The sequence below is a fragment of the Salminus brasiliensis genome, chromosome 25 (assembly GCF_030463535.1).
Source record: "Salminus brasiliensis chromosome 25, fSalBra1.hap2, whole genome shotgun sequence".
Lineage (NCBI taxonomy): Eukaryota > Metazoa > Chordata > Actinopteri > Characiformes > Bryconidae > Salminus > Salminus brasiliensis.
In genome coordinates, this window is record NC_132902.1 from 8627785 (window position 1) to 8637784 (window position 10000).

A 10000-nucleotide genomic window follows, 5' to 3' on the forward strand; every position below is an offset into this window, starting at 1 on the left:
ACTTAGTGTGAGGCCTGGAACTGGGCTCACCTCTTCCCGGTCCTGCACAAGAGAGACAAGAGATTTTGCGTTAGTTAAAACAGTAAAATCTTCTTTCTCTAAATCATATTTTCTTAAAAACTTTCTAATAAAATCATATTCTTTAGAAAGATTAAAAGAGACTGGTGTTCTTAAATCCAATTGTAAAATCTTTAAGCTACGCAAGTACGACCCCATCCAGAACTTTGCCATAGCGGCGGTCTTGTTGTCTCTGGAGGGGTTCGTCGCATACTTTATGTGTAAAGCAGCGAACTTGCTTCCTAAAAACAGGTGGGGGTCTGGGAGCCCTTTTCCTCCATTCTCCTTTCTCTTCTTCATCACCGCCCTCCTCAGCCTCTCCCACTTGGACCCCCACAGGAAATAAAACACCGCTCTCTCCAAACCTAAAAGAAAAAATCTAGGGGGACTAAAAACAGAACACAACAGTAAAAGCAAAGGTAAAATCACCGCTTTGATGATTAAAACCTTGCCCTCCATCGTCAACTGTCTTAGTCCCCAGAAACCCAACCGTTGCCTGACTTTCCCTAGAGAGTCAGTCCAGTTGCCCCGTCCGCCACCCTCTTCGTCAAATTTAATTCCTAAAATTTTTATATCTTTTTCTTTAAAATCCAAATCCAGGTCAGCGCCTATGTTTCCCCAAGGTCCAAAGAGCTGGGCCTCGGACTTGCTCCTATTGAGCTTAGCGCCCGAGGCCCTTCCATACCAGTCAGTCAAGTCCAGTGCTCTTTGGACCGATAAAACGTCGGAACATAAAAGCGTGACGTCGTCCATATACAAAGTACAGGTCGCCGTCAGTCCGCCTGGCAAGTCCAGTCCTTTGATCCATTTGTCCTTTCTCAAGATCTGCGCCAGTGGCTCAATGCACGCAACGTACAGGAGCGGGGATAACGAACACCCTTGGCGGACGCCAGAGCGAACTCTGATCGCCTTTGTGAGGTGCCCGTTTACCAAGATTTGACTGCTTATATCTGTGTAAAGCAGACCCACCCACTTTAAAAACCTCCCGGGGAAACCCATTTTTTGCAGTACCTGGAGCAGGTACTGGTGCGAGACCCGATCGAAGGCTTTTTCAAAGTCTAAATTTAGGACTATGAGCCGAATGTTTCTGTCTCTCGCAAAACAGATGGCGTCTCTGACCAACACTAGGCTGTCGGTGATCCTCCTTCCTGGCACGGCGCAGGCTTGATCCGGGTGGATCACGTCCTCTAAAACAGTCGACATGCGTCTAGATAAAAGTTTACTAAAAAGTTTACAATCAACATTTAAAAGGGTTATTGGTCTCCAGTTTTTTAAGTCGGTCTTGTCTCCTTTTTTGAAAAGTAAAGTAACTATCCCTGACCTAAAACTGTCTGGAAGTCGGTCAAAAGTTTCGAATTCATTAAAAACAGTCAGAATGTCCGTTGATAAAATGTCCCAAAAGGTCAAATAAAATTCCACGGGGAGTCCATCCTCTCCCGGAGTCTTACACTTTTTAAAACCTTTAAGACATTTTAAAATTTCCTCTCCTGTAAAATTTCTTGTTAAAACATCCTGACTTTCTATTTGTTTTTCTAGAAAATTTAAAACCTCTTCCATCGTTTTATTTTGCACACTTTTCTCTTCATAAAGTTCTTGATAAAAACATTCAACTTCTTTTAAAATCCCCTCTGTATTTATTTGTTCCCTCCCATCTTTTGTAATTTTTGTAATCCCTCCCCCCCTAGATAAAATTTTCTTAAAAAAGTAGCGTGTGCATTTCTCACCTTCTTCGACCTCTTTTTCTTTACTTCTTAAAATTGTTCCTTTACTTTTTATTTCATTTAAAACCGACATTTCCCTTTTAAGATCCTTTATTTCTTCACTAAAATCAATGCCTTTATTTAAAAGGTTAAAATATCGTTGTAGTCTTTTTTGCAGCCCCATCATGCGTCGTCTCTCTTTATTCTTTTTTAATCTTCCTATCTTTTTAAAAAACGTCTTTGTCCTTTGTTTTACCATTTCCCACCACTGTGCCCGTGAATCAAAACAGTCTTGGAGGGTCTGCCAGAGACTGTACTGCTCCCTGTAGCTCTTAACTATTTCTTCATCTTGTAACAGGGAGCAGTTCAGTCTCCACAGCCCTCCCCCTACAGTCACACCGGTGGGGAGAGACAGGGTGCACAATAGCATGAGGTGATCAGAAAAACAGAGGGGGGTCAATGTAGCATCAGTCGGCGGGCAGTCTCTTGTGAAAATGTAGTCGATGCGGGAGGCTCGGGCGCAATCACCACTGAACCAGGTGAAGCCCTCCTCCTCTGGATGCATTTTTCTATAACAGTCGACTAGCTTAAAATCCTTAACTAAACCCTGCAATAAAACTGATGTCTTGTCTAATTTAAAATCCTCCCCTACTCTTTTCCTATCTTTTTTAGATAAAACACAATTAAAATCCCCTCCCACCACTAAAGGTACCCTCCCCAGCATGTGGGGCTGCAGGTCTTCTAAAAGTTTATACCTATCATTTTTATCGTTAAAACCATACACATTAAGAATGTTAAAATCCCTTCCTAAAAAGGTCAAATTTACTAAAAGAGCCCGTCCATCCCTCACCACAGTGCTGCCCTTCACCAAGATGTGAGGGTTCTTTATTAAAATAGCAACACCGTCGGCTCTGTTGTAGTGTGAACCGCTCCAGAGAGAGGGACCGGCAGCCCAGCGCTGCTCCCAATCTCTGTACGTCTTCAGGAACGGTAAAGCACACTCTTGTAGTAAAAACACATCTGACTTTATATCTTTTAAAAGGGACAAGACACTCTCTGCTCTAGTGGAGGCTCTCACACTCCTAACATTGATAGTTGAAATAGTGAGAGCCATGAGCAGTGTAGGTTTTAAAAGACAGGTATGTGATTAAAAGACCATGAAAAATAAAACAAAAAGACTACATTAATAAAAGATTAAAAAGGCATTTTAAAAATCACATAATTTCCTGTGACACCTGCTCCTCTTTTACCCCCACTGTTCTGGGGTTAGGAGGTTGGCCGGTGTCTCCAGCCTCCAGGCCTACAGAGCGAAGCTCTTGTAGAGTCCTGGGTGTGGATGTCTTTAGCTTAAAATGTAGGAAAGACACCTCATTGGGGGATTCATCGGGCCACAGCCGATCCAGACCTTCCGAGGAGGAACTGTCTGGATCCTGTGTTGCCCTCTGTTTCTTCTCTGCCAGTTCTGGCAGAGGAGACCCCGCGGGCCTTTTGCCCACTTGAGCATTGGGGAGCGAGCCATCAGACCCACTCCCACTGGAGGCCACACTCACCTCCGGAACCGTAATCAGGGAGGAAGTGCTTTCTTCCTCCTCTTGCTGCTGCTGCCCAACCGTTTCCTTATCCTGTACTAATTGGGAGGGGGTGGCCTCCAGTCCCTGCTGTGACTCTGCCCGGACGTTAGCTCCGCCCTCTGATTCTTGGCCAATCCCTGGGGCTGGCTGAAGATTCGAATCTCCCGCCAAAACCCCAGGGACCGCCCCCTCCTCCTCCCCTACTTTCTCCTTCTCCTTCTCCCCCTCACCATGCTGCCTGGCGGCCATTTTGCTAGCTTTTAACTTGTTGGCAAAAGATTTGGGGCAATCTCTGTAGAGATGGGAAGATTCTCCACAAAGATTACACCGTCTGCCATTGGTACACTCCTCAAAAGTGTGCCCAATTTCTCTGCACTTCCCACAAACGATTTCCTGGCACGCTTCAGCTAGATGCCCAAACTTGCCGCACTTGCGACAGAGTTTGGGCATTCCTTGGTAATAAATGTAGCCCCGATTTTCACCCAACACTATCATGGACGGTATTTGTCTCAAGCCTAGGTAGCTGCTCGGGTCTTCCCATTGTTTAATGGGAATTCGCCACGAGCAGTTCCAAATGCCGTCCTCGTCCAAAACCTTAATAGGTGGGCTTTTCACGGTGCAAAATCTGGCCAGCCATGTAACAATGTCCTCTCCAGTCACAGTTTCATTGAACATTCTGACAATCACCACCTTGTGGGAATTGTCAGAAAGTTTCTCAACTTTAAACATGGAGAACTGGTCTTTAACAGTCTCAAGCCTAGTCCAAAAATCTTTCAAGAGGGAAGCCGAGCAAAAGCTAACGTCGAAACCTTTATTTCCGGGCAGAGTCATCAAGCAGTTCAGGTCTTTCGGGGAGAAGTTGAGGGTCTTTTGAATTAGCTTCCTGGAGAAGTCCAACCTAGACATCTCCAGGAGCTTCCCCTCAACTTCTCTGAATGAAAGGCGCACACTGTGGTGCCTCCGCATGCCGGCACGTACAGCCGACATGCTTGGAGGCACCGGGTGGCCGATAAAACTCTTAAAACAATAAATACAAATAAATAAATAAAACCACTAAAAACAGCAAAAAGGAAAAAAGAGATTGTACTTACCTTAGAAGTTGAAGAATGAGTCCCAAAGCGAGACAGACAGAGTCTACGGTCCAAGACTCATGCGACAAAACCCGGGATCCGTACAATCTACTCTCTAGCGTTAAGAACCAGGGTCACAAAGACCAAGATCTCAGGACGCGAGAGAGTCGACCGCTGTCTTAGCCAAAAGGCCGAGAAGCGATAACCCGAACAGGCCACCCCGTGCGGGACCGCCCCTTGGTTAGTAACTAGCTACTACACGGTGACTACTTTGCAAGAAAAACGAAAAAGAAAAAAGGCAAAGAAAGAAAGAAAGAACAACAAATAAATACAATTCAATTAACCACACCCACCTGCACAAGCTCCAGCGAGTGACCGAAGGCACGAATCTGTCTTTCAAACTTGGAGAGAAAAAGCAGCTCCGCCAAGGCGGAGCCTTCAAAAAATAGGCAAAACTCGTCAACGTTCCCCTCCACGGAAATCTTTAGTAAAAGGCGAAAGATTTATACGTGAATGAAGAGAAACCCGAGCTATACCTGACAGCACCCCGACCTCTCGACGCCCACCGAGGGCCAAGGTTGCTAGAGGAGGGCAGGGATGATTGAGAGGCGAAGCAAACTCCTCCTTGTTTCTCCTGTCCTGTCAGCTCCTCCTCAAATTAAGCTGGCCACGTGCTGACTTTAACCTGAAATAAGAAACACAAGGCAACAGGCATGCGTCAGTTGTAGATGCTCATCTCCACAGACACAGACAAAGTCCGAAGAAGAAGAAGAAGAAGGAGAGAGAGAGAGAGAGAGAGAGAGAGAGAGAGAGAGAGAGAGAAAAAAAAAAAAAAAAAAAAAAAAAAATAAAAAAAAAAGAACAAAAACGGAGGGAAAACCAAAAGCACTCGAAAAGAACACCTCCCCCACAGACTCGGTCACATTACTTCAGCTTTCTTTTTACTGTTTGAAGGAGGTGCACCGTTCCTGGAGGTACTGCAATACCAGGTCGATGCGTGGAGCGGAAGGAGCAAGCTCCTCTTCCAGCCCCCTGTTCCAAAAATCAATTTAATATATAGTCCTCATATAGAGGACGTATCAGATATTAAACTGATAAGAACAGATTTTTTTCTTTCGAAAAAGGTTTTATTGTCACAATTTCAGTACATTTCCATTTCATTCATTTCACAACATTTTTAAAAGCTTTTTCTTTTTACAATCATGTTTCATCTTAATAAATAATTTCATAAAACCAGTACACACATAAAATCGTTTTTACACATAAAAGTACGTTAAAATAGAAGAACAGTAAAAAACATTCGATAAAATCTTTCATGTGTGAGTGTGTGTGTAAAAGTCCAGTGTGGTTTTCCTTAAAAGATGAACTACTATTAAAAAGCTTGCACAAGATTCAATAAATCAATGGAATAAATAAGACAATAAATAATCAATAAATAAATAAATAAACAAATAAATATTCATTCAGTAAAATCAGTTCAGTTTAAAAGTCTTTGCTAAAACAGTCTCTTTGTGCAGGACCGGGGTGAGCCACTATCAAGCTGGCACCACCTCGCTCCCCAGAAGTCGCAATGCTTCAGTGTCCGGGCTCAGCGGAGATCCTCCCCTGTGCCCGCTGCTCCTTTCATGGTTGCGGTCTTGCTGGGTGCATCTACGGGAGCCAGCGACCGTGGTGGTCTGGACCCCCCTGCGTGTGACCCCGGCCCCCTCCTCCGAATGTCGGCGTGCGGTGTCCCCTGCAGCGATGATGTAACCAGCGCAGATAGAGCGTGCAGGGGCACCGTCACTCGCTTCCCCACCAGCAGGTTGCGGGAGGTCCATAGGGCGGCCTTCACGCCGTTAAGGGTGAGCCAGAGCGCTGTGAACTCTGCAGCTGGTAGTCTGTCTATGCCCTGGCCCACCCCGTTTACCGCTAGCCGGTAAACTGACGGCTGGACCTCCCCTGCTGGCAGGCTCGGGCATTGCAGGGGGCCGGTTATGGCCCACAGGTCCCTCGCCACGCTGCACTCCCAGAGCACGTGCCGCACGGTCTCTGGTTCGCCACACCCAGGCCGTGGGCACGTGGGGTTGGACGCCATTCCCCGGGAGTGCATCACGGCCCTGACCGGGAGGATCTCATGGGCCGCCATCCACGATAGGTCTTTGTGCTTGTTCTGGAGAGCGGGGTGGGCTGCGTTCCTCCAAACTTTCTTGGCCTCACTTAGTGTGAGGCCTGGAACTGGGCTCACCTCTTCCCGGTCCTGCACAAGAGAGACAAGAGATTTTGCGTTAGTTAAAACAGTAAAATCTTCTTTCTCTAAATCATATTTTCTTAAAAACTTTCTAATAAAATCATATTCTTTAGAAAGATTAAAAGAGACTGGTGTTCTTAAATCCAATTGTAAAATCTTTAAGCTACGCAAGTACGACCCCATCCAGAACTTTGCCATAGCGGCGGTCTTGTTGTCTCTGGAGGGGTTCGTCGCATACTTTATGTGTAAAGCAGCGAACTTGCTTCCTAAAAACAGGTGGGGGTCTGGGAGCCCTTTTCCTCCATTCTCCTTTCTCTTCTTCATCACCGCCCTCCTCAGCCTCTCCCACTTGGACCCCCACAGGAAATAAAACACCGCTCTCTCCAAACCTAAAAGAAAAAATCTAGGGGGACTAAAAACAGAACACAACAGTAAAAGCAAAGGTAAAATCACCGCTTTGATGATTAAAACCTTGCCCTCCATCGTCAACTGTCTTAGTCCCCAGAAACCCAACCGTTGCCTGACTTTCCCTAGAGAGTCAGTCCAGTTGCCCCGTCCGCCACCCTCTTCGTCAAATTTAATTCCTAAAATTTTTATATCTTTTTCTTTAAAATCCAAATCCAGGTCAGCGCCTATGTTTCCCCAAGGTCCAAAGAGCTGGGCCTCGGACTTGCTCCTATTGAGCTTAGCGCCCGAGGCCCTTCCATACCAGTCAGTCAAGTCCAGTGCTCTTTGGACCGATAAAACGTCGGAACATAAAAGCGTGACGTCGTCCATATACAAAGTACAGGTCGCCGTCAGTCCGCCTGGCAAGTCCAGTCCTTTGATCCATTTGTCCTTTCTCAAGATCTGCGCCAGTGGCTCAATGCACGCAACGTACAGGAGCGGGGATAACGAACACCCTTGGCGGACGCCAGAGCGAACTCTGATCGCCTTTGTGAGGTGCCCGTTTACCAAGATTTGACTGCTTATATCTGTGTAAAGCAGACCCACCCACTTTAAAAACCTCCCGGGGAAACCCATTTTTTGCAGTACCTGGAGCAGGTACTGGTGCGAGACCCGATCGAAGGCTTTTTCAAAGTCTAAATTTAGGACTATGAGCCGAATGTTTCTGTCTCTCGCAAAACAGATGGCGTCTCTGACCAACACTAGGCTGTCGGTGATCCTCCTTCCTGGCACGGCGCAGGCTTGATCCGGGTGGATCACGTCCTCTAAAACAGTCGACATGCGTCTAGATAAAAGTTTACTAAAAAGTTTACAATCAACATTTAAAAGGGTTATTGGTCTCCAGTTTTTTAAGTCGGTCTTGTCTCCTTTTTTGAAAAGTAAAGTAACTATCCCTGACCTAAAACTGTCTGGAAGTCGGTCAAAAGTTTCGAATTCATTAAAAACAGTCAGAATGTCCGTTGATAAAATGTCCCAAAAGGTCAAATAAAATTCCACGGGGAGTCCATCCTCTCCCGGAGTCTTACACTTTTTAAAACCTTTAAGACATTTTAAAATTTCCTCTCCTGTAAAATTTCTTGTTAAAACATCCTGACTTTCTATTTGTTTTTCTAGAAAATTTAAAACCTCTTCCATCGTTTTATTTTGCACACTTTTTTCTTCATAAAGTTCTTGATAAAAACATTCAACTTCTTTTAAAATCCCCTCTGTATTTATTTGTTCCCTCCCATCTTTTGTAATTTTTGTAATCCCTCCCCCCCTAGATAAAATTTTCTTAAAAAAGTAGCGTGTGCATTTTTCTCCTTCCTCAACTTCTTGTTCTTTACTTCTTAAAATTATTCCTTTACTTTTTATTTCATTTAAAACCGACATTTCCCTTTTAAGATCTTTTATTTCTTCACTAAAATCAAAGCCTTGGTTTAAAAGGTTAAAATATCTTTGTAGTCTTTTTTGCAGCCCCATCATGCGTCGTCTCTCTTTATACTTTTTTAATCTTCCTATCTTTTTAAAAAAAGTCTTTGTCCTTTGTTTTACCATTTCCCACCACTGTGCTCGTGAGTCAAAACAGTCTTGGAGGGTCTGCCAGAGGCTGTACTGCTCCCTGTAGCTCTTAACTATTCCTTCATCTTGTAACAGGGAGCAGTTCAGTCTCCACAGCCCTCCCCCTACAGTCACACCGGTGGGGAGAGACAGGGTGCATGATAGCAGGAGGTGATCAGAAAAACAGAGGGGGGTCAATGTAGCATCAGTTGGCGGGCAGTCTCTTGTAAAAATGTAGTCGATGCGGGAGGCTCGGGCGCAATCACCACTGAACCAGGTGAAGCCCTCCTCCTCTGGATGCATTTTCCTGTAGCAGTCGACTAACTTAAAATCCTTAACTAAACCCTGCAATAAAACTGATGTTTTGTCTAATTTAAAATCATCCCCTACTCTTTTTCTATCTTTTCTTGATAAAACACAATTAAAATCCCCTCCCACCACTAACGGCACCCTCCCCAGCATGTGGGGCTGCAGGTCTTCTAAAAGTTTAAACCTGTCATTTTTGTCGTTAAAACCATACACGTTAAGAATGTTAAAATCCCTTCCTAAAAAAGTCAAATTTACTAAAAGAGCCCGTCCATCCCTCACCACAGTGCTGCCCTTCACCAGGATGTGAGGGTTTTTTATTAAAATTGCAACACCGTCGGCTCTGTTGTAGTGTGAACCGCTCCAGAGAGAGGGACCGGCAGCCCAGCGCTGCTCCCAATCTCTGTATGTCTTCAGGAACGGTAAAGCACACTCTTGTAGTAAAAACACATCTGACTTTACATCTTTTAAAAGGGACAAGACACTCTCTGCTCTAGTGGAGGCTCTCACACTCCTAACATTAATAGTTGAAATAGTGAGAGCCATGAGCAGTGTAGGTTTTAAAAGACAGGTATGTAATTAAAAGACCATGAAAATAAAACAAAAAGACTACACAAATAAAAGATTAAAAAGGCATTTTAAAAATCACATAATTTCTTGTGACACCTGCTCCTCTTTTATCCCCACTGTTCTGGGGTTAGGAGGTTGGCCGGTGTCTCCAGCCTCCAGGCCTACAGAGCGAAGCTCTTGTAGAGTCCTGGGCGTAGATGTCTTTAACTGAAAATGAAGAAAAGACACCTCATTAGGGGACTCATCAGGCCACAGGCGATCCAGACCTTCCGAGGAGGAACTGCCTGGATCCTGTGTTGCCTTCTGTTTCTTCTCTGCCAGTTCTGGCAGAGGAGACCCCGCGGGCCTTTTGCCCACTTGAGCATTGGGGAGCGAGCCGTCAGACCCACTCCCACTGGAGGCCACACTCACCTCCGGCACCGTGATCAGGGAGGAAGTGCTTTCTTCCTCCTCTTGCTGCTGCTGCCCAACCTGTTCCTGAACCAGCTTGGAGGGGGTGGCCTCCAGTTC

At 45.3% G+C, this 10000-nt stretch overlaps 1 non-coding gene and 1 pseudogene across 1 annotated transcript; both read right to left on the reverse strand.

The window, feature by feature from the left end:
* Nucleotides 1-4815: 4815 nt before the first annotated feature.
* Nucleotides 4816-4930, reverse strand: LOC140548643 (U5 spliceosomal RNA). Its single transcript, XR_011978843.1, has one exon. It is a non-coding gene; the product is annotated as a U5 spliceosomal RNA (small nuclear RNA).
* A 420-nt stretch (nt 4931-5350) lies between these two features.
* On the reverse strand, nt 5351-5526 carry LOC140548440 (U2 spliceosomal RNA; annotated as a pseudogene).
* Nucleotides 5527-10000: the final 4474 nt, after the last annotated feature.